The 20,568-nt window shown below is 36.9% G+C and overlaps 1 protein-coding gene and 1 pseudogene across 20 annotated transcripts in view; one reads left to right on the forward strand and one right to left on the reverse strand.

Moving 5' to 3' along the window:
* The window catches only part of TRIP12 (thyroid hormone receptor interactor 12), a 132,504-nt gene that overhangs the window by 5,947 nt on the left and 105,989 nt on the right, over window positions 1-20,568 (forward strand). Inside the window, exon 1 of one of the 20 annotated variants that reach the window (XM_025043232.1) lies at window positions 49-244. The exons of 18 other annotated variants lie outside the window; for them this stretch is intronic. The gene's annotated coding sequence lies outside the window, so the exon portion shown is untranslated. Of the gene's footprint in view, window positions 1-48; window positions 245-430; window positions 538-20,568 lie in introns of those variants that run through there. One more of the 20 variants, XM_025043233.1, reaches the window with a different exon arrangement.
* Window positions 12,141-14,506, reverse strand: LOC112475390 (annotated as a pseudogene).

Genomic DNA, 20,568 nt, shown 5'->3' on the forward strand with positions numbered 1-20,568 from the left:
CTGGAACAGAAAGTCCCAGGAAGCCCGGTTGTGTCATCGCCGCGATTCGGCTCCTGCTCGGCCTGTTCCCGGCGGCGGCTTTGGGCCCGCGGAAGGACCGGGCTGGGGGTTGACGGGCGAGGCTCTTGAGGGAGACCGCGGCCAAAGGGACCCGGACCCGGACCGGGCGGGAGCGGGTGGGGGGAGGTCGCCGGGTCCCCCTCTTCGGCCCTCCGCAATGAGGAGGGCCCTTCACGGAACCGGGGTAAGGCGTGCGGGTCTTAGAGAGCCCGGCGGGGGTCGGGGGGGGCCGGAAGTGTGTTTTGGAGCTTGGAGGGCGTCTAGGAAGAGAGAAAGTGGGGGGCCGGAAGTGCAGGTGTGGGGTGTGAAGACGGCAAGGGTTCCCCGGAAATGGGATGGGGGGCCCGGAAATCAGGAGAGGGGAGGCTCCAGGGCCGGGGACGGCCCGGAAATGGAAACTAGGGAGCAGCTCGAGTGACAACAGTTGTGGGAAGCCAGGGTCAGAGGAGGGAGAGGCCGGAGTGACTTTAGACCGCAGTAAGGGGTTTCCTGCCAAGGGGGACGGTTGAGGGCGGGCGAGGCCGGAGACGGGGTCCGCGCTTGGCAGTTTCTTCAGTCGTGGGAAGTTGAGGCTGAGGGAGGGTGACGACGAGGCGGGCATGCAGGGGGGCCTGGAAGAGGCCGAGAAACTTGGCTGAGAGGAGCGGAGCATCCTTCTAGATAGATCAGAATGGGAATCAGGGAGAGGGGTACAGACTTGGGGGGGAGGTGGACCGGTAGTCACTCCGACCGTATTAGCATTCAGAGCGAGTCAGGCGATTACTTTATATGTGGATTACATAAAACCTCTTACAACGTTTGTCCATTCAGTTCAGCCTCCTCCATGCTTCTGCACAGTGAGTGGGTTTCTAGTTAGAAACAAGTTAGAGGGGAGTCGAAATAACGAAGATTGTAAAACCCCCAATCCTGTCCTTCGTGCCGCCTCCTTTCGTAGAATAAGAGAAAGCCTGTATTTTTTTTTTTTAGAGGGAAAAGCTAACATTTAAAAACATGCGAATCGGGGGTGTAAATAACTTAGGCATTTAAACTCCTGCTGGGGGGACGGGAGGGAATTGGTTTACCCTGCGTGGTCAAGAGAGAACGGAAGGGGCTGCTCCTCAACCCTTAGATTTGTTTGTTTTTGATAACGCCGTTTTGTCAGGGGGAGGTTGAGCTTAAGTTTCGGGTCTGGCGGTGGGTATGGTTTAATTGCTTTGTTAGTTAATTGGGGGAGGGAATGTGTTAGTGTGTAAACGTTCGTTGGGGGTGGGGAGTTACGTTTGCCAGCGCAGTGAATCTGTTCTGAGTGGACGTCTAACTGCTCCCCTGCTGTCTCCCTCCTAGTCGGCGTTCCCCGGTCTTGCCTGGGCTGCCAAATCACCCGATCCCCGGGCTTTAGTGTTTTGTAGGCCGTTTAGTGGTGTATTTAACTTTGTAGACCTCTCCAGTCTCTTTAGATATTTTTGGCATTTCACTTTTTTAAGGCCCGGAAAGTTCAAGCTCAGAATCTCCTCTCCAAAAACAAGACCCAAAAAAAAAAAAAAAAAAATATGGGGTAGAAAGTTGAAAGAGCTATTGAGTGGGGTAAAAAACCGACGCTCAGAACAAAGGTCCTAGTTGTTAAGAGAAAAAGGCAAGAGGCCTATATGTGAGGCCTGTGTGTGTCGCATTTACACGGGAGGTTGGAAGGGGAGGTGTGTGGAGAAGGGAAGCAGGGTTGAGGAGTGGAATTATCAGATTTAGAAACATTAAATTGCAAAAGGTGTTAATGAGGTTTATTTTAATATTTGACATCATGCAAAGAGATCAGTATTAAGTGTAAATTTTAGAGTAAACACAATTTCGAATTCTTTGAAACTCCTTGCTTCCATGTTCATCCCCAAGAATATTCAATTAATGTGGCTGTTACAACATTTTGGTGAGATCGGGGAGTTTTTACTAAATTTATTTGAAGCTTAAGAGAGCACATTAATATAATTGGGGTTTGTAAGCTTTGTCCACATCTGCCTTTCTATAAATGTGCCAATATCCATAAGAATTAAAGAATTGTAATTAAGATTATTATCATTTCCATTCGCTCCCCATTTTTTCAGGAGTTTGAGTGATTTTTAAATCTACTCAGCTGACATTTACTACTTAGGTTCTGTCCATGAACAGGCTTTTTGTTTAGTTTTTCTAAAAGTTTTAGAACACTTGGCAGTTAAGAGTTCCAGAAGGTGCTAAACTAAAATAATTACATTTAAAAAATGAAGGGTATGCTAGGCCAGGGTAACATCAGTGATTTCTAGCAAAATAAATTTGAATTAATGTTTACTTTTCCATTCTGATTTAAGATTACTGGATTTATCTTATCTAGATAAGGTTTTATGATCTGATTTTAAAGACATCACCCTAGTAAAGAGAAAACATACAGGCCTGGGAATTCATATCCCTCCAGCATATAGGTATGTGTGACCTTGAGGTATTCATTTACTCTCCATTTATTTTATTTGTAAAATGGGGGTGGATAATCATTATCTTACCTATTGAATGTAATGGCTATGAAAAACTACAAACCATGACATAAGTGTAAGACATTATTAGTTTCAGGAAATTACATTAGCTTTTTTGAGGTTATTAAAAAAAAGATAGTTTCTCACCAGTGGTGATATTTAGGGGGATTGTTGATGTAAGGTGGGTCGAATGTAAAAAAATTATAGCACATGTTAATTTGAAATTGCTTCTAAATTGGTGGTAGAACTTGGGCCCAATTTCTGTTAAAATAATTTTTTTCATCAGCATGCTAGATAACTTTCATACAGTCTACTGAATAAATTTGTTAGTCCCTTTAGAGAAATTTTAGACAAGTTTCTTTACATTTTTATTATTGATGAAAGATGTACCTATTCTTGGTTTGTGACTCTTATGAAATTGTTTCCAATATCAAACACAAGGAACATTTCTGAATCTTAATCTTTTTTTTTTAATAGAATCTAGGGAGGTTTTTCTTTCTTTTTTTAATTTTAAGTGGATACGTGGGGGATCTTTTTGAGCAAATGTGATAACAATTGCCCTTTTATTTTTCCCTGTTTTCTGAGGTAATTTGGTGGACTCAAGTTGAAAAAGCCAACCTGCTTGTTTCTCATCTTCACTCAAGTTTTTGCTACTGGCAGCCTGACCTGCACTTTTCCCTTGTTTAAATCATTTTAGGTTCATTTCAACTCAGCCCTTCAAGTCACTTCCTTAAAAACTTTTCCTTTTATTTCTTGGTTATCTATGTATGCTTCATTTTGGGATTATAGTGCTTTTGTTTCCCTGACTGGATTATAGCCTTCCTGAGGGCAAAGATTATTTTATATCACTGTGTTTTGCATGAAGGCGTGCTCATAATCCTGGTTGAAAATAATACGCATTTTCCTTTCCACTCCAAACCAATAATGTTAGCCTTGTCTTGCTAATTATGCAACCAGTCTTCCTGCTTGGAAAGTATTTTGGCCCCAGCAGATTCCTCAGGATACTGTTTGATTTAGTGGTCACAGCTTCTTCACATCTTCCTGACTACTGTGCCATCAGAGCGCCTGGATAGAGTGCAAGAATAAGAATTTGGTGGATATTATACAATAAATACAGTTTGCAAATTGTTACATAATCTTGATGTTTGTAGTTCTTAGCATGTAATGTTAGCTTTACGTTTGTGTATTTTTTTAATAGTGCCTGAGTATAGTTCGAATAACTATATTATGGATTTTTCAAAGGCCCAAGCTCCTTTATGGTCTCTACCAGGTCTGCTAGTTTACTCTGTACATAGTGGGTGCTGTTTATTTGTAATAAATACATAAATATAGTGATGCTGAACCAGTCTCTTGATTTTGATTTGAGTAAAATTTAACTTGGCTAATGTCCTGGATTTTTTAAAATGCAATCCCCTTGTACACTTGAAACTTACATAATGTTACTAACCAATGTTACCCCAATAAACTTAAAAAAATTCAGTTCTTTAATTAAATCGAATCTTAACTTATTGATAGTTTCTGGTTATTGGCAAAAGAAGTTTTTCCTAGACTGATTAAGGTTGCTTAGTAGTTTATCTCTGAGGCCTTTTAGGTTTTGGTTGTGTTTTTTGTAGTTTCATTAAAACTGGATTGGCCAGAAAAAAAAGGAAGTTGTCCGTTACTCAGACTTACCTGTTTTGTCTTGAGTTTGCAGAAGCCATTGGTCATAGTCAGTTTTGTGGTTACGTGTGATTTCAGTATATGTGCTGCCAAATAAAGCATGGTTATGCGTGATTTATAAAGTCATTCTAGTGGCCTAGTGTAATACTGCCTGCTTCTCTGTTCTTTCTAGTATCTGCCTGATATGAAGGTAAAAGCCTTGGGTTCCAGTCCTGGCAAGGCCTTTTCTATCTTTGTGTCCTAGGCAACTAATTCACTTTTGTGAGTTTCTAGTGCCTAATCTGAAAAATAGTTTCTTGCCACCTAACCTAGAGATAATTGTCATGTATATGCTAAACACCCTATTTAGGAAATTAGGCTACAAAGTTGGATTGGAGCTCCAGGGCCCTTCCTCCACTGGTTCAAGGTAGCATTGACCGTTTACTCATTTGGTAACGTCTTTCTACCTAGAAACATACTTCTATTATGTATGTAGGTGTCCCACCTGAAAATACAATACAGTAGTAGTCTGTAGCCGATTATGAATTCCTTGAAGTGCCTGGCCTATAATAATTCTTTAAATGTTTACTGAAGGAATAAGTATTGTGAGAATAAAATGATACTGTAAGTGAAAATATTTCGTAACGGTTTATTTGTCCTGTTTATTTCGATAAACATTTTGGATCATTGTTAATGCTAAAGATTCCGGGAGTTTTCTTTTTAATCTATTGGTATATATTTTAGAGACTGCAAGTTACTTTAAATCATAGTGAAAAGTTAGGGCAAGCCATTTCGTATTTTTTAGTTGTCTATTATTTGCATGTAGTAGTTGATCATTTAAATGAAACATTGAAGACCTAAATATGTTTTGATACAGTGTGCATATTGAATACAAAATTAAGTTTTATACGTAATTTTTGTTTTCCTTTGTTTCTTTTTAGAAAGGATATATTTCTATAAATGTGATGTTATTCATACAGGACTTTGAAGGCTATTTATAAGCTGAAATGCCTATCAAGAAGCCTTCACGACTTATAGTTACAGCATTTCAGTGTGTATTTTAATCAACTTTTTGTCTGTCATAACCAGTGAGTTCTACTCCGACTTCAAAACTCCTACTCATTCCACCCGTGGGCAGCATTCTGAATAAATAGATGTACCTTGTGCCATTTTCTTAAGGTCAGATTAACTCATTTTGAAGACCTGGTAAATGTATGTGATGCCCTGGAAACCCAGAGTGAGTTTTTATAGATAGCCCATCTGAAAATGAATTACTTAAGTTGCTTTGTGTCTTTAGAGGACAGGTTCATAGATCATATATATGGAGGGTGTCCCCTCCCTTTTTTTAAAATTCTCAAAAACCAGGTGCTTATAGTTGCCATGTAAACAACAGATATATGAAAATGCTGTAACTTCTGCTATGGCCCCAGTATTTGGTAATCCTGTCTGTTTTGCACCCTTGGCTGCATGCAGTCAGATTGAGTTGCTCGTTCCTGTCTGAACACACCCGGGAACTTTATTCTTGCCCTGGCTTTGATTGTTTTATTTACCAGATTGATAACCCCTCCTCCATCTTGTATCTCTTATCCCTACATATACTCACTTTCTTCCAGTGGCTCCTGTAAGAATTTTATTCTTAACTCTCCTCCCCACTGCTCCCTTCTATGATATTTTATTTCACTTAGGGCTTTCAGTCTGATATAATTAGTTCCTTACATCTTCTTTACTAGATCTTTGGCTTCTTGGGGTAAGAGGTTTCATTCCCATGGTGGCTGACACATGGTTACTAACATAATGCATTGTACATGATAGGTGGCAGTGGTAGACTTTGTTTTGGTGACATTGACAAACTATATTGTGAAATAATATTAGCATCATTTGCCATAGTTTACTGTCAAGCTTATTTTAGTATTTCAGGGTATGATAGCTGTGTATAGGATCCCAGAATATAAATTTTTCAGAATTTGGCTCATTACAGTCAGCTACTTAAGGGATTGTTAAGGCATTAGACTATTTTGATAACATGGTTACCCCCGGTTTAACATTTGGGGATTATGTTTATTAGTAGATAAGAGTTTATTTACCATTACATATTTATCAGGTGCTTACTGTGCAACCTTATCAAGTGCTAGGACTGTGCTGGGAGGAATACAAAAGGGTCTTAAGCCATAGTTCTTGTCCTCTTGAGTTCTGTTATGTTTCATTTAGCTGATAATCATTTAAGTTATCTAAGTTAACCCGATAGCTATATATATAGTATAGTATTTAGCATAGAGAAGTATTCTGTAAGTAACCTGATAATGAGAATCTAAATTAAGAAACAGATGAATTAGGGCATGATTTTTGGCTTTACTGAATTGTTGGAAGTGCCTTCATTATACATATTTTCATCAGCAACCCGTGTGTATGTTTCTGGTTCCATACAACGTCTGTCCTCTGGAGAGTGCTGAGGAGAAATGAGAGATCATAAAATGGGATCTCTTATGTTAAAGTGCACTTTACTGCAGATGAGTTCAAATTATGGCAGTAGAACACACCATCCAACATTGTGCCTATTTATTAAGTACAAAGTCGAGTTTTATACAGTGGTTACTCAGAAGCGATTCAGTCTTGGGTTGAAATTTCTGAGAGAGACTTCATGGGGACATGAGGGACTTGGATTGGACCCGATTGTTTTGGTAGGTATGGAAGAGTAGGGAGCTTAAAGGTATAGTTGTGGTGAGAGTCTAATGGTAAGATAAACTGGCTCTCTGGAGTAGAGGGGCCACATTTATGAATTTACAGGAAATTTAGGCCAAGGTTATTGAGGTTCTTAAATGGGAGATTAACAAATTAGATTTAACACATTGGCATGTTGAACCTTATTATTGATTCCTGAGTAGGCAGTGATAACATGAAAAAAAGTGTACAAAAATATTTAATTTGTAAATGAAAAGAAAAAGTGCTTTTTGACTTTATTTTATTTTATTTTTGTGGTAAGTTTTGGGGTGATAGAAGGAGTGGAAGTTAAACTTCTTGTTTACTTTCCATACATAATAGTTAAAATAGTTTTGTTCAATAAGCGAGAGCTGGTTAAATGTCTAAATGACTCCCACTGCTCCTCTGTTGAGTCAGAATTCTTCCTTTAGAGGAAGCTGGCAATCATTTTTCCTTAACACATTCAACTATTCAGAGATTTAAAAAAAAAACAACAGAATTAATACATTATTTTTTGTGAGTTACTCAGTAATTTATCAGTCTAATAGGAAAAACTTTAGTGTCTGCAGTAAAAAATGTTTAAAACAAAAGTTAATTGTGGTTTAAGTATTTACATACTTTTAAAAAGTGCAAATTAATATTCAGTTTAATCAAGTTAAATATTTTAATAAAATATTTGCCTAGCATTTTGGTTTGAAGAATAGTAGTAGTATTTGTTACCCTTTTATAAGAGTATGCACAACAAGATTTCAGAGGTGGAAAATGAGGTTGAGTGGTGGCTGAAGAGAAAATAAAGGGAATAATATTTTGTTCAGGTAGCCATAATTTTAACTTTCTTCAGCTGCCTTTGTTCTTGTAGACTTTGCTGACTGCAGTTTGAATTCATTTGATTCTTATGTGGAGATGCTAGCTGTTAGTGCAGAGTTTATGGCTTAAAATAATACCTGTGAAGGCTGTATAGTCCAAAATTTGTGGGGGATTGTGGACTTGAGAATATAAACATTTGGAAAGTCTGTATTTTACCGCTGCAACAGGCAAGAGTGCCTGTTTTTGTGCAATACAGTCATGCAGCTTCCTATTTTTTGTGATTATGAAGCATATATCTCCAGTTTTTCTGTCCATTTAGGGAAAGCTGCTTAGTCTCAAGAGGAAATTCGACCTGATCTCTACCCCTGTATCTCAGATCCAAATGCATTTGTGCCCTTCTTCCAGTAGATGGCAACAATTCATCTGATCTTTGAGAAGATTTCAGTACTTGATCAAACCCTACTTGCTATATTTCTCAGTTATTGTTAGGAACTTTAGTGTTGGTTTTTACATTTTGGCCTCAAAATAGTTTTCTCAGAAAACGAGACTGTTAATTGCAGAGTTCATCTCCTTTTTAATTCTTTTCTTCACCCTGCCTTTTGAAAAGTTTTGCCCTTCCAGTATCCGCCGTGAGGTAAGACTTGGGGAATTTCAGCCTTTGGTGTGTGTGGTACACAGTAAGATAATCTGCTTCTGCCTCTTCTAACCAGCTAGTATTACTTTTCAGCTGCCTGAATATTAGGTCATGCCATTTTCCCCACAGGTATCTTCTCATGACACAAACTTAAGTACTACTGAGAAGAATTAACTGAAGAGATACTAGACCATCATTTGGGATCGTTGTCGTAGCATCTGTTTTAAATGATAATTTATATTTCTTGAATTAGCTAAGGAATCGGTAAACTTGACGTTTGCTGGAATAGCAGCATTTCTTTCTCTCCTCTGGGGTGGGCCTTCTTCATTTCTGTGTTTACTTACATTCAGGTTATTAATGCTTTGTTTCTTGTTACTGAAGTTAATTCATAATTGCACAGTTAGCTTGAGAGTTTACTGTATTTAGAGAAACTTAAAACTTTCTTAGGATGCCTGCTGAGCTTATTTAAATTTTTGATGTGATAGTAAAGGATTTGGGAAGTTTCCATATTGAGAGAGTTTTAAAGTTAGGAATAACTTAATCTATAGTTCTTTTAAGGAATGTAAAATTAAGGAGTTGGTAAAACCATGATTCTAAAAAATTCTGCAATTATTTCTGCTTTAAGGGCTAGTATAAGAATCATGGTGCAAGGGAAGAAATTTCCTTGGTTCCAGCAACTGCTTTTTGCATTTATCTGTTTAAGGTGTTGTTTGAATTGCATTAACAGTACTCTCTCATCTAGAAAAACAATCATTTTAGACATCTCTGTTCTCAGTGAAGTTAGTCTGAAGTTAGCAGTGGAGATAAAATTAATGTGTACGTAAATATTTCAAGTCCTAGATCAAGATTTGGGACTATGTAAATTATATAAGATGTGGTCCTTGGTCTTGAGTTTATAGTCTCAAAAGGAGGGTGGTAAACTTGTGGACAAAATCATAGATACTCAAACTGAATTCTGACATATTATTCAGATGCCTCATCAGGTGACTAAGTGTTTGGAATAGAGAATATGGTAAACATATTACCAGAATATTTTTCAGAAAGGTTGTCTTGTCTCCATATGTGTATACTTGACCACATTGAATTCTGAATTCAATTCCTCGATACTTTTCTGATGCCGCTTTTCTTTAAATATTTATAATATACTCTAGTAGTGATCTAGATCAGTCCACTGGTCTGGGAGGTTAATGAGATAAGAATAAGATAAAGCTTTATGAATTGTAGTAACAGCTGCTAACCTCTTTTGAATCCTTCCCAAGTGGTACTGTACATAGGTTAGCATTTTCCAGGGGACAGAGATGGGAAGGTAGGTGGGGTGGAGATGGATAGGGAGTTGGACATTCTAGACAATGAGTGTAACGAAGGTGGATGAGAGTCTGTCAAAGAAGATATAATTTTTCAGTGGCAGAGTTTACTGAGAAAATATATTTTGCATTCTGTGTGTGTGTGTGTGTGTGTGTGTGTTTATGAGTTCTTTGCCCCATATCTTCACAGAGGAGGATATATCATATTCTTCTTATGCTTTGAACTCAATTAGAAGTAACAGGAAAAATATAAATATAGTGGAAAATAAGACAAAACTGTGACCCAATTAATATCTGTGCATACTTTTACTTGAACATTTTATTTCTTCTCAAAGTGGGTATTTTTGTCATGGAACTTTAGTTAGAAAAATTTATTTTTTCCACAGCTATACACATTTATATATTTTGAAGGCAGTATCATTTAGAAGGAACATGAGCTTTGAAGCCAGACACTGCATTTAAACATGCTCCTCCTGTGTGTTCTAGCTATGTGATCATGGGCAAGTCACTTACGTTCTCTGATGCTTAGTTTACTTGGGTATAAAGTAGATTGTTGTTAGGATCTTGTATAAATGGTATATACTTGATAAATTGTAGCTGTTATTTTTTTTTATAGTGATAAAAATATTAATTTGCGTAGTTTGAGGAGGGTTGACACAATATCATCCTTGAAAACAAGGGTCAGCAAACTTCTTTTGCAGGATACCAGATAGTAAATATTTTTGGCTTTGCAAGTCATGCAATCTCTGTTATAGTCAGGCTGCTCCTGTGGCGTGAAAGCAGCTATGGATGATTCTAATAAAACTTCATTTACAGAATGGAAATGGTGGGCCAGGTCTGGCCTGTGTGTTGGAGTTTGCCAACTTGTGCTCTGTAATATTACTTGTAGCTTTTACTGTGTTCACAGGAATTGGAAGTGTCATCTATATGTTTTAAGATAATGTGATGATGTTTAAGTAATATAAGTTTAGTATATACTAAAGTGGCTTAAGAGCAAATACTGGGATTCGACTTAAATCTTGGTTTTAACACTACTATATGTGTAACCTTGGTAAGTCACTTTATTTTGACTTCAGTTTCCCCATCTGTAAAATGGGAATAATAGTACCTATATCCTAGATTTATTGTATTTAGTTAGTTAATATGTAAAACTTATAGAACAATGCCTGGTACAGGATAAATGCTCACTGTTTTAGGTATTGTTGTTAGTAACCATTCTTTTCGAAAAGAAGCATTTTTATTTTCCTTTTATTGATAGCCTATCTAAAAAGATGGTTTGAGATGATGGATTCCTCTGATACCATCTTGGAATTATTTGAGTGGTAGCGTTTTAGGATCAAACGATCATTTGAGAGTATTGGTGGACTCTGCAGCAAGATGGACTTGTGTTCTAGTTTCCCAGGTATTTGACCATGGCAACTTACTTAATATGTAAATTATAGAAAATACATACTTTACAGGATTCCTTTGAATTTTTAATGAGTGAAGTTTGAGCACAGTGCCTGGTTTAGAGTTAAGTGATCAAATAGTTGCTGTATTACAATTTTTTTTTCATTAGGATATTGGCTCCCAGAAGTAGTTTAATAGTAGCTTTAATTCTGATAGTTTTTTTTTTAAATGATGACTGACTTTTACAGTTGATATAAATATGTGAAATTATAGTTAACTGAATTTATTTTTAAGATGTTATAATTTGGGTGTTTAATAAATATAATGGACAGCTAAAATGCAGCTTTAAAGATTGAAAAGAAAAATATGCAAGCCCTAGACTATATATATTGAAAAGTTTTTTTGGGGGGGCAGTCCCTATATTTGATTCAGGTTCAAAGGTTTTATCATTGCTAATTATAGTCTCCTTGACCACTACTGATAGTTTCAAATAAGTGAAGTCAATGTTAAATGTGTGATATGGCTTATGGTTTTAGATCTTTTTTTTTTCTGAGTATGAATCAATTTTTTAAATTTTAATATTAAGTTTTTAAGTTAAAAATTAAGTTTATTGGGTAACATTGGTTAATACAATTATATAATTTTCAACTGTACATTATCATTTGACATCTGTATATTCTGTTGTGTGTTTACCACCTAAAGTCCAGTTTCCTTCAGCTACCATATCCTTTATTTACTTCACCCTCCTCCTACCCACCTATATTTGACCCCCTTTACCTTGTCTACCTCCCTCCTCCTCCCCCACCCCCTACCCTCTAGTAACCACTAGTCTATAGTCTGTCCCTGAGTCTCTGTCCTCTTCTTTTGTGTCTTTTAGGTTTATATCCCACATATACATGATACTGTGATTTTCAACTTTGGCTTATTTCGCTTAGCATGATTCTCTCAAGGTCCATCCATGTTGCTGCAAATGGCAGTATTTCATCTCTTATGACTGAGTAATATTCCATTGTACACATGTACCACAACTTTATCCAATCATCTATCGTAGGACACTTCAGTTGCTTCCATGTCCTGGCCACTGTGAATAATGCTGCTATGAACATGGGTGTGCAAATATCTTGTCGGATATGGGTTTTCAAGTCTTTGGGGTAAATATCCAGTAGAGAGATCACTGCATCATATGGTAGATCAGTTCTTAGTTCTTTGAGGAACCTCCGAACTGTTTTCCGTCGTGACTGTACCAATTGATAACGTTTTGATATAATTTTAGACTTATAAAAAGGTTATAAAAGTAGTATAGGGATATCCCATATTCCTTTTACCTGGTTTCAAGGTTGTTTTTAAAAAAATTTGTTTTCTGTTTTGAAACTTTTAAATCAGTGACAAGGTTTATTTATTTACTTTTTTTTAAAGAAATAGATGTGGTAAATCTGAACAAAGGTCAAGACAGTGGACACATTTTATTTCCATGTGACTTTTTACCAGTCAATATACACTTGTTGACTTTTCAGAGTGTTGTACATGCACCATGTTTTTTTCCTCCCCCTTGGCCATCATTAGTGAACATTCTTATGCAGAACTGAAAGCCCTGGTTGGCACTCGGGCACTCCTAAATGGCCTGCTTTTCACCAGACTTCGTACAGTGAATGTGCCCCCGTCTCCCCATTACTAGATGGTGGGCTTGGATATGTTCAGGCAGTATGTGTGCCATACCCTCCTTCCCCCAGCTTTTAATATGGGTTGAGCTACAAAACTACTTGATAGAATTGTGTATTAAGTAAGTAGGTAAGTTCAGAATGAAGTCCTGTATCACGTGGCTTTGAGAATAATTCTGGTAGCTCAAAGATATTTAAAAAAATATATTAGTTCTCAGCACTTTTCTCCTTAGGCCTTTTAAAGTAGGTACTTTAAACCTCTTGTTTCTGAGAATAGTTAAATAAGTTAAGGCTGCCTTCTGCAACAAGTGAGGGCTTGTGTGCCAGGGCCTGTTTTGTCCATATTGTACAAAATCTTTTGCTCTTAACGTTCAGCATATAGTATTTCTCTCTTGCTAAATGCCTTCTTTCCCTTTACCTACCACTCCTTAGTAATGATTCCTATCTGTACTTGTCTGTTTGAAGAATCTTAGGTGAAAGGACTTAAACATTTTTTTAAAAATAATTTTACAAGTTTAATGTGAAAAAAATACAAATAGAAAGAAGTCCACTTTGTTGTATAAAAACGTATGAGTAGAAACAAAAGCAAATTAAATATTATCACATTTGTTTACACCACTGTCTAGTTCTTCATATTAACTTTGTTATTCAAACAGTAGAAAGCAGGGAGCAATTTAGGAATTGGGAAAGATAAAACCACAAAAACTTTTCCACCACGTTCACTCTGCACTGGGTAGAGCTGTGCTCACAGAGACGGCTGTTTTAACTTCTCCACTGCGCAGGGATTCAGTTGTGTATAAAACTGAACCTGCTCAAAAGCTGAGGGAGACTAGAAATGATGGGTCCATACCAGGGGCATTGTCGTCATACAAACAACGGTGCAGCTACCAGGTTGTAATTTTTAGGAACCACAAACAGGACTTTCTCTTGAAGTTGAACCAAAAACAACTTCTTATGTTCCTTAGGTTTGGTAATATGTGCAGGAATATAGGGATACTGAGGAGGTACAAAGTTTGGTTTCCATCAGTTACCAATGCAGTCATCAGGAACGGGGTCTTGCAGGACTCCATCTTGACGACCCAGTATTTCTATCCTTAAGCACTTTAGTCCTTCAACTTCATCTTCTCTTGGATTACCACCAGGTAATTTAAATAAATTGTTCCCAGCTGTAGCAGAAGCACATGGGGGTAGCCGGTGCTCATGTACAATCAGAACCATTTCTGTAGTCCTCCTCATTCCAATTTTATCAGATTCCTCCCTCATGCGCTGAAATCTGGCTGCAACAGAGCTGGCGTCATAGAGGGGCTCTTTTGTACCAAAAGTATAATCGGTGAGAGGATACAGGTTGATGGTGCGCTCCACGGTGAGGGGCTTGTTGCCGAACTGGTTGACCCCCCTGGGGCCAGCCGGTCTGCCAGCGATTGGGCGGCACCACGGACATGGACATGCTATGCTGATGAGCTCGGGCGCTGGTGGCGAGACGAAAGGGGGAGGGAGGGCGACTTTGGCGGAGCCAGCAGGTTACCTGCGTTCCACTCAGCAGCCGCCGCCCGCCATTAACATGACAGAGCAAGGAGAGCGGACTTAAACATTTTTTAAAAATAAAGTTTCTATTTTAGAAGAGCTTCAGATTTACCAGAAAGTTACTCTATGCTCACCCCGTTTCCCTTTTGAGATCTTACGTTAATATGATGATTTGACTCAACTAATGAACCAATATTTACACATTTATTACTACTTATACTTTATTTGGATTGCCTTAGTTTTTACCTAATATCTTTCTGTTCCAGGATCTCATCTAGAGTGCTACATTACATTTAGTGAACAATTTTTAAAAACTTAAAAATTTTTGAGGTATGTATTTCTGATTATAAAGTACAGAGTGATAGTTAAAATTTTAATAAAGAAAAATATAAGAAAATTAGGAACCATCTGTAATCTTATCACCTGATTGATAATAACCACTATAAACATTTTTGTATTCTAGCTTTTATTTTAGTAGAAATGGGTCCATATTGTTTTCCCCATGTCGAATATTTTACTATTTCGTTGTTCTTTATTAAAGTTTGCTTTATAATTACTTGACTTAACCATAATTTATCCAGTCTTCTAATCCTTTGTTCTATTTTTAAAAAAACTATTAACAATGCTTCAAGGAGCCAAATTTTTAAATGAGGCATCTCCCTGCCTTACCTTTTGTATTAACTTGAGAAATGTTCTCGTATGAATAGGAGGGATGTATGCGATTGCTTGTGGCAGTCCGTGGGAAGAGTTGGAAGGCTCCTTGCGACTTACACGGTCCTCCATGGTCTGGCTCTTGCCCACCTCTCTGACGTCATCTCCAACTTCTTTCTCCTTTTACTGGCTCTTCTTGCTCCCTGGAATGCTCTTCTAGGTCTTACATGTCTGTCTCCTCATGCATGAAGTCTTGGCTCAGATGTTACTCCTTGAAGAGGCCATACTTGGTCACCCTATTCATAATAATTGCTTTATCTGAGAGGAACATTTCACCTGCAAGTAATAGAAAACTTGATTAACAGGGCCTTAAACAGATTGGGGTTTGTTTTCCTTCATAAATACATTCGGGTGCATAGTGATCCCAGCAGGCTCGCTCTGCGTGTTTATCCTCTGCCCATCCTAGCAGTTGGTTCTCTTGGACACTGGCGAACTTTCATAGCTTGAAATCATTATGCACGTTACATCCAAGGCAGGAAGGGGAGAAGATGAGGTCTTTTTTAATCCAGAAAACAAAAGTTTTCCTAGAAGATGCCTAGCATACCTTACCATACCTCTTATGGGGGAGAACTGGGTTATACCTCTGGCAAAAGTAAGAGTAATGGTGTTTTTGTACAAATGTAGGTTTAGACCACTGGCTTCTAAATTATTTTGATCTGCAGTCTGTAATAAGAAGTGCCCTACTTTGCGTCACCAGTGTATACATAGATACATGTATGTCTACTTAAATTTCACAAACAATACTTAATCATTATGCATGTTGCTATTTTCTATTTCATTTGGAACTCTGGTAATGACCTTTTTTGAAGTCTGGGAATTCTTAACCCTTTTCTGGTTTGACCCTTTGACAATCTGAAGCTGTAAACCCCTCAAAATAATATTTTTAAACTCATAAAATAAATGCATATGATAAAAACCCAAATATATCATTGTTGAAATCTAGCTCTCAAACTGTTAAAATTAGTTTGTTGTAATACAGTAATATGTTTCTCAGCACTTTCAATAAAATGATTTAACACTCGTTCAAAGTAGTGTTGGTGTAAATGATATTTTGAGGTATTTGCAACAATTGTAATGTGATATCTGTGATTTCTCTTGGTGCAAAGTCAGGTACTGCCAATAATGTTTCTTGCTTATTCATGACCGAATGTTAAAGCTCAATTAGAAGTTAGTGAAATTATTTTTTTAAATCCAAGTTTATGAACTGATTATGAACCCCTGGCCTAAATTGCTTTCAAGGCTTTAAGTTTGTAGTTTGGGAAAAATACTGGTTCTAGCCCCATCCTGACTCATCCCGTTGGGCCAGGGAGGTAGCCCACTTCCTCTTCAGGTGAAGGGATTTGTACCTCCGCAGGCGGGATTCTTTTAGCAGGGAAGAGAGGTGGGGTAGATGGAATTTGGGTGGGGAACACTATCTTCTACCTTCTCTCCCTCCTTTATTCTCTCCTGATTGCTTCATTTTCCTCAGGGTACTATCTAATAACTATTTGCTGTTTGTCTCCCCAGTAGAAGTTCTATGAGGGGAGAGACTGAAAATGCTGAAAGAATTGGTTGCTATCATTAACTTGATTTTTTAAAATTCTGACTTGGTGCTTACTCACATTTTGTTTAAAAGTTTTCTTAAAACAGTACTGATTTATAAGATACATCTGTGCCTTTTGCATAGTTGAAATGCTAACATCTGTTGATTGAATACTGTGTTTTTCTGGTCCACATAACCATCTTGGATATTTATCTGCCTCTCAGTCTTTAGATTTTTAGTATATGTGCTGCCGAAACGAGCATCCTCAGTCTTGAGGTTTTGTTAAAAGGTAAAGTGGTACTTTTGGATCACAGGTTTGTGAGTCCTAGAAGAAATTTTTTGGGAACAGATAAGTCATTTTATCCTTGTTGGACTTAGTGTCGTTTTGTTTGCTTTAGAAGAAGACATAATGCTTAAATACATCCAACATTAGGTATTGTGGAATATAACAGTAAATGTCTATTAGTTCCTAAGTAAATACTTGTGGTTTTCATTTTATTTTTATATTTAATGGCAGTGTTCAAAAACAAGAAAAAGCTGTTGACTTTCTAACCAATGTCAGGATTGTGGAGAAACTCATTATTTTAGAATAGAAAATAAGAAGGTGTGTAAGTAGTAAAGAAATCAGATTATCAGTGAAGTTTAGCACTCCACTATATTTAGGAGTCATTCTTAACAGATGATAATTATTTGTCTTTAAAATTTTAGTCACTTGGTTCATAGTACCTCCCAATACTTGTTGGGAAGAGTGTGGCATATTGTACATTATTTGTTGGCATATTAGAAGGTGAAAAAGCAACAGATTTAAGGTTTTCCTTTTTATACAATAGTTTAGAAGGCAGGAAACATTTTCTTAGCAAAATAGAATTTTTAAAAACAGCTTTTTAAAGATATTTACCTATTTAAAGTGTACAGTGCTTTTAATATAGTCCGATTTGTGCAGCCATCACCACTATGTAATTTCAGAACATTTTCATTACTACAAAAAGAAACCCTGTACTCGCTGGATTCTATAAACTTTTAAGTTAAGCATTAGAATTGACAGTTTCATTTTGATGTGCTGTGTTCCTATTAAAATCTCACCACCACCAGCACTCCCCTCCCCGCTGCCCCAATCTGCCCATTGTATCTAATGGGACTACAGATGGAAACTACGTATTTGGGTTTCTCTTCTCTTTTGGCAATTTGACTTACTGTTTGTACTTAAAATTATTGTTTGAATTTTAACATCCTGTTAACTACAAAATACTTGTTGGCTGAGACAGTGTCACTTGAAGAAGGCTGGGTAGGAAACTGCCTTGGAAGATACCAAATTCACTTCAGAATAAGATTCAAGTGGTTCTGTTGTCAGGGAGCACATTACCAGTTCTTTTTTGTATTTCAAGGTGATAGAAGTCCAACTAACAGGTAAAAATTAAATTCATGATGGGCTCTTAAAAACTTCTATCCATTTTCTTATTAAAATTTTATAGGGAATGTTTGTTTTAAAAGACTTATTAGCATCCTTTGCATTGTTATATTAGGTATGCAATTTGGCTGAAAGAGTTCAGTTGTGAAATATGCACTTGGGGTGTTTGTCATTTCAGTTGCTAAGGTGTTTTCAGGCTTTCTTCTCGGGCTTCTCAGACTCATCTCTAGTTATTTACTGTTCGTTCCTTCCTTCCTTCATGTCCTTAGGCCTTTTTGAAGCTATTTCTGAGCCTGAAATGACTCCTTTGCCTCCCATTCCCAAGGGCTCCGTTTCCTCCTGGACAAATACTTTTTTAGCCATAAAAGTTTTCGTTATTTCTGCTCTTAGGATGTGTATTGTCTCCTTCAGTGCTTGGGTGGTTCTTCTATAATAGTACTTAAAGTAGTAACTATTACTTTTTGCTGTACTTATTTGTTTATAATTTGATCTTCCATTGGTCTGAGCCTCCCAGAGTTCCTTTAAATCTTGCATGTATCTTACCAAAGATTCTAACATCAGCACTGTCTGCTCACCTCTTGTTGTCTTTAAAAGAGAGCCAGAGCTGGCTGATGTGTCTGCACAGCACAAGTTGGAATCTTCCCTAACCCATTTATCACTTCTGATTTATTCTTGCTGGTTTTGTGATTCTTCTTTTTCCCCAGGAGAAACTTAACCGTCCTGTTTTACATTTTAGAAGTGTGGCAGAACCTTCTTTCTACCTTTTTTCTAGTTTGTTTTTGTTATTTTTCTATCATTTGTGGGTAAGAAATGATTAAACTTAGAAGTTTATTCATTTCTCTTTCACTTGCTTTCACTGCTACTAGAAGCGTGGGTACTTATTTGAATTAGCCATGTTTTATCTTACTGTTTTTCTGCTTTAAATTTCAGTAAAGCTGGAGAAGGAAGATAATACATGTTCATGGTTTCTTGGTATTTTAGTATATTCAACAAAAGCTATTTGATACAGTTTTAGAGTGGCATCTTATTTTAGTGATACTGTATGTGTTATAACTTACACGTTTTTGTTTTTGTATTTGTTTTTTTCATTTATAGTTACGTATAGCATACTACAAATGGAAAGTAATGAACTGGGTTTGGTGGATGTGAATTTATCCTTTTGAAGGGCAGGCAGTGTATTAGAAAATTGGTCCAAGAGTCAGGAAACCACTAATCTGATTTTGTAAGCTTAGATCCTTGAGCATAGATGAATTTCCGTTTGGTCTGTCTAATGTTAAATATGAGTAATATTTCTTCTTGCTATAAATCTGAGGTGGTTAGGATTAAAGAGAGAGACATGTTAGAAGAATGCAGTTATTTGTATAGAACAGTATACATAGACTTAATAGTTTTGTTTTTGATTTGGAGAAAATACTGAATCTCTGTGAATGAGTCAGATTTAAAAGAGTATATCTCAATTTAGAGGCATAAAAAACAAAATAGGACTTAAAACAAATTCAAGCATTTATGGGACACTGGGTTAACTAGAGCTGGTACTTGAGGTTGACTACCTATGTGTATCTATGAAATCTTTAAGGATGTAATCAGGCAACTGGGCCTTAGGAACAGTGAACTGAAAACAATAGTTCTGTTACTCTTAACCTGTTGCCTCTATTGTGTGTCGTCTTTGGCTTTCTCTCTTAAGACTGCTTCCTAATGTGGTTGTATTAAACATAGTTGTTATAATGCCAAACTTTACACTTAATCTAGGTACCTAAAGAGTCTTGGAGAAGGACTCTGATTGGTCCCACCATAGGTCATTTGCAGAGGCCTGAACCCTAGTTAACTTGTGGTGGTATACAGGGTTGTCATGTAGTATGTGACACGTGGGTTCTATTGAATTTAGTGAGTAGAGAGAGACAGATGATATATACAGCATATTACAAATGGTTGTCTAATTTTTCCTTTTCATGCTAACTTTTTATTTTAATGCCATTTTAATGCAACTGCATAAGTATAAATATTTGTTCAGTGACACCGATTATGACATGTAGGGAATTTCTTAGAGAAAATAAGACTGCAAATACTTGTAGTAGAATATCTTACTTGTAGCATCTAATGAAATATCTAATATTGCAAAATGCCATGGAGCTCTTCAGAGTTGTTATATGCAGAAACAATGAGAAATTTAAGACAAGATTTTGTAAAAGTTCAGTAGACAAGATTTCAGGTGAACCTTGTATAGGCAAGTGCAAGGTAATGAATTGGGAAAATCAATCTAAACTTTGTTGATGGGCAGTGAACTCTGAGTTAATTGCCATTTGGCTGACAAAAGTATTTAGGTATTACTTTCCAACTGTGATTTTTCTAGTTATCTTTTTGTTATTGATTTTTATTCATCATGGTCAAGGAATATGCTCTGAAATACCAAATCATGTTGCACACCTGAAACGAATGTAGTTTTATGTGTCAATTAAAAGAACATCCTATATGGAAAAAGATTGTGCTGTTATTTTAGTTCTTTACATTTGTCGGTTTACTTTGAGGGCTATATGTGAATAGTTTTTGTTGTTATGTGTGCTTGAGACGAGTATGTATTTAGAGTTGTCCATTAAGTCCATTGATAAGTGTTTAACTGTATCCTTTCTAATTTATTTTTTGGTTGTCTTGTTAATATCAGTTACTGAGAGGGATGTTTTAGAATTCTCTGGATTTGTGCATTTTCTAATTTTAGTCGTAGTAGAATTACTGTCTTTCTTAATTGAA

The sequence above is a fragment of the Pteropus alecto genome, unplaced genomic scaffold (genome assembly GCF_000325575.1).
Source record: "Pteropus alecto unplaced genomic scaffold, ASM32557v1 scaffold110, whole genome shotgun sequence".
Classification (NCBI taxonomy): domain Eukaryota; kingdom Metazoa; phylum Chordata; class Mammalia; order Chiroptera; family Pteropodidae; genus Pteropus; species Pteropus alecto.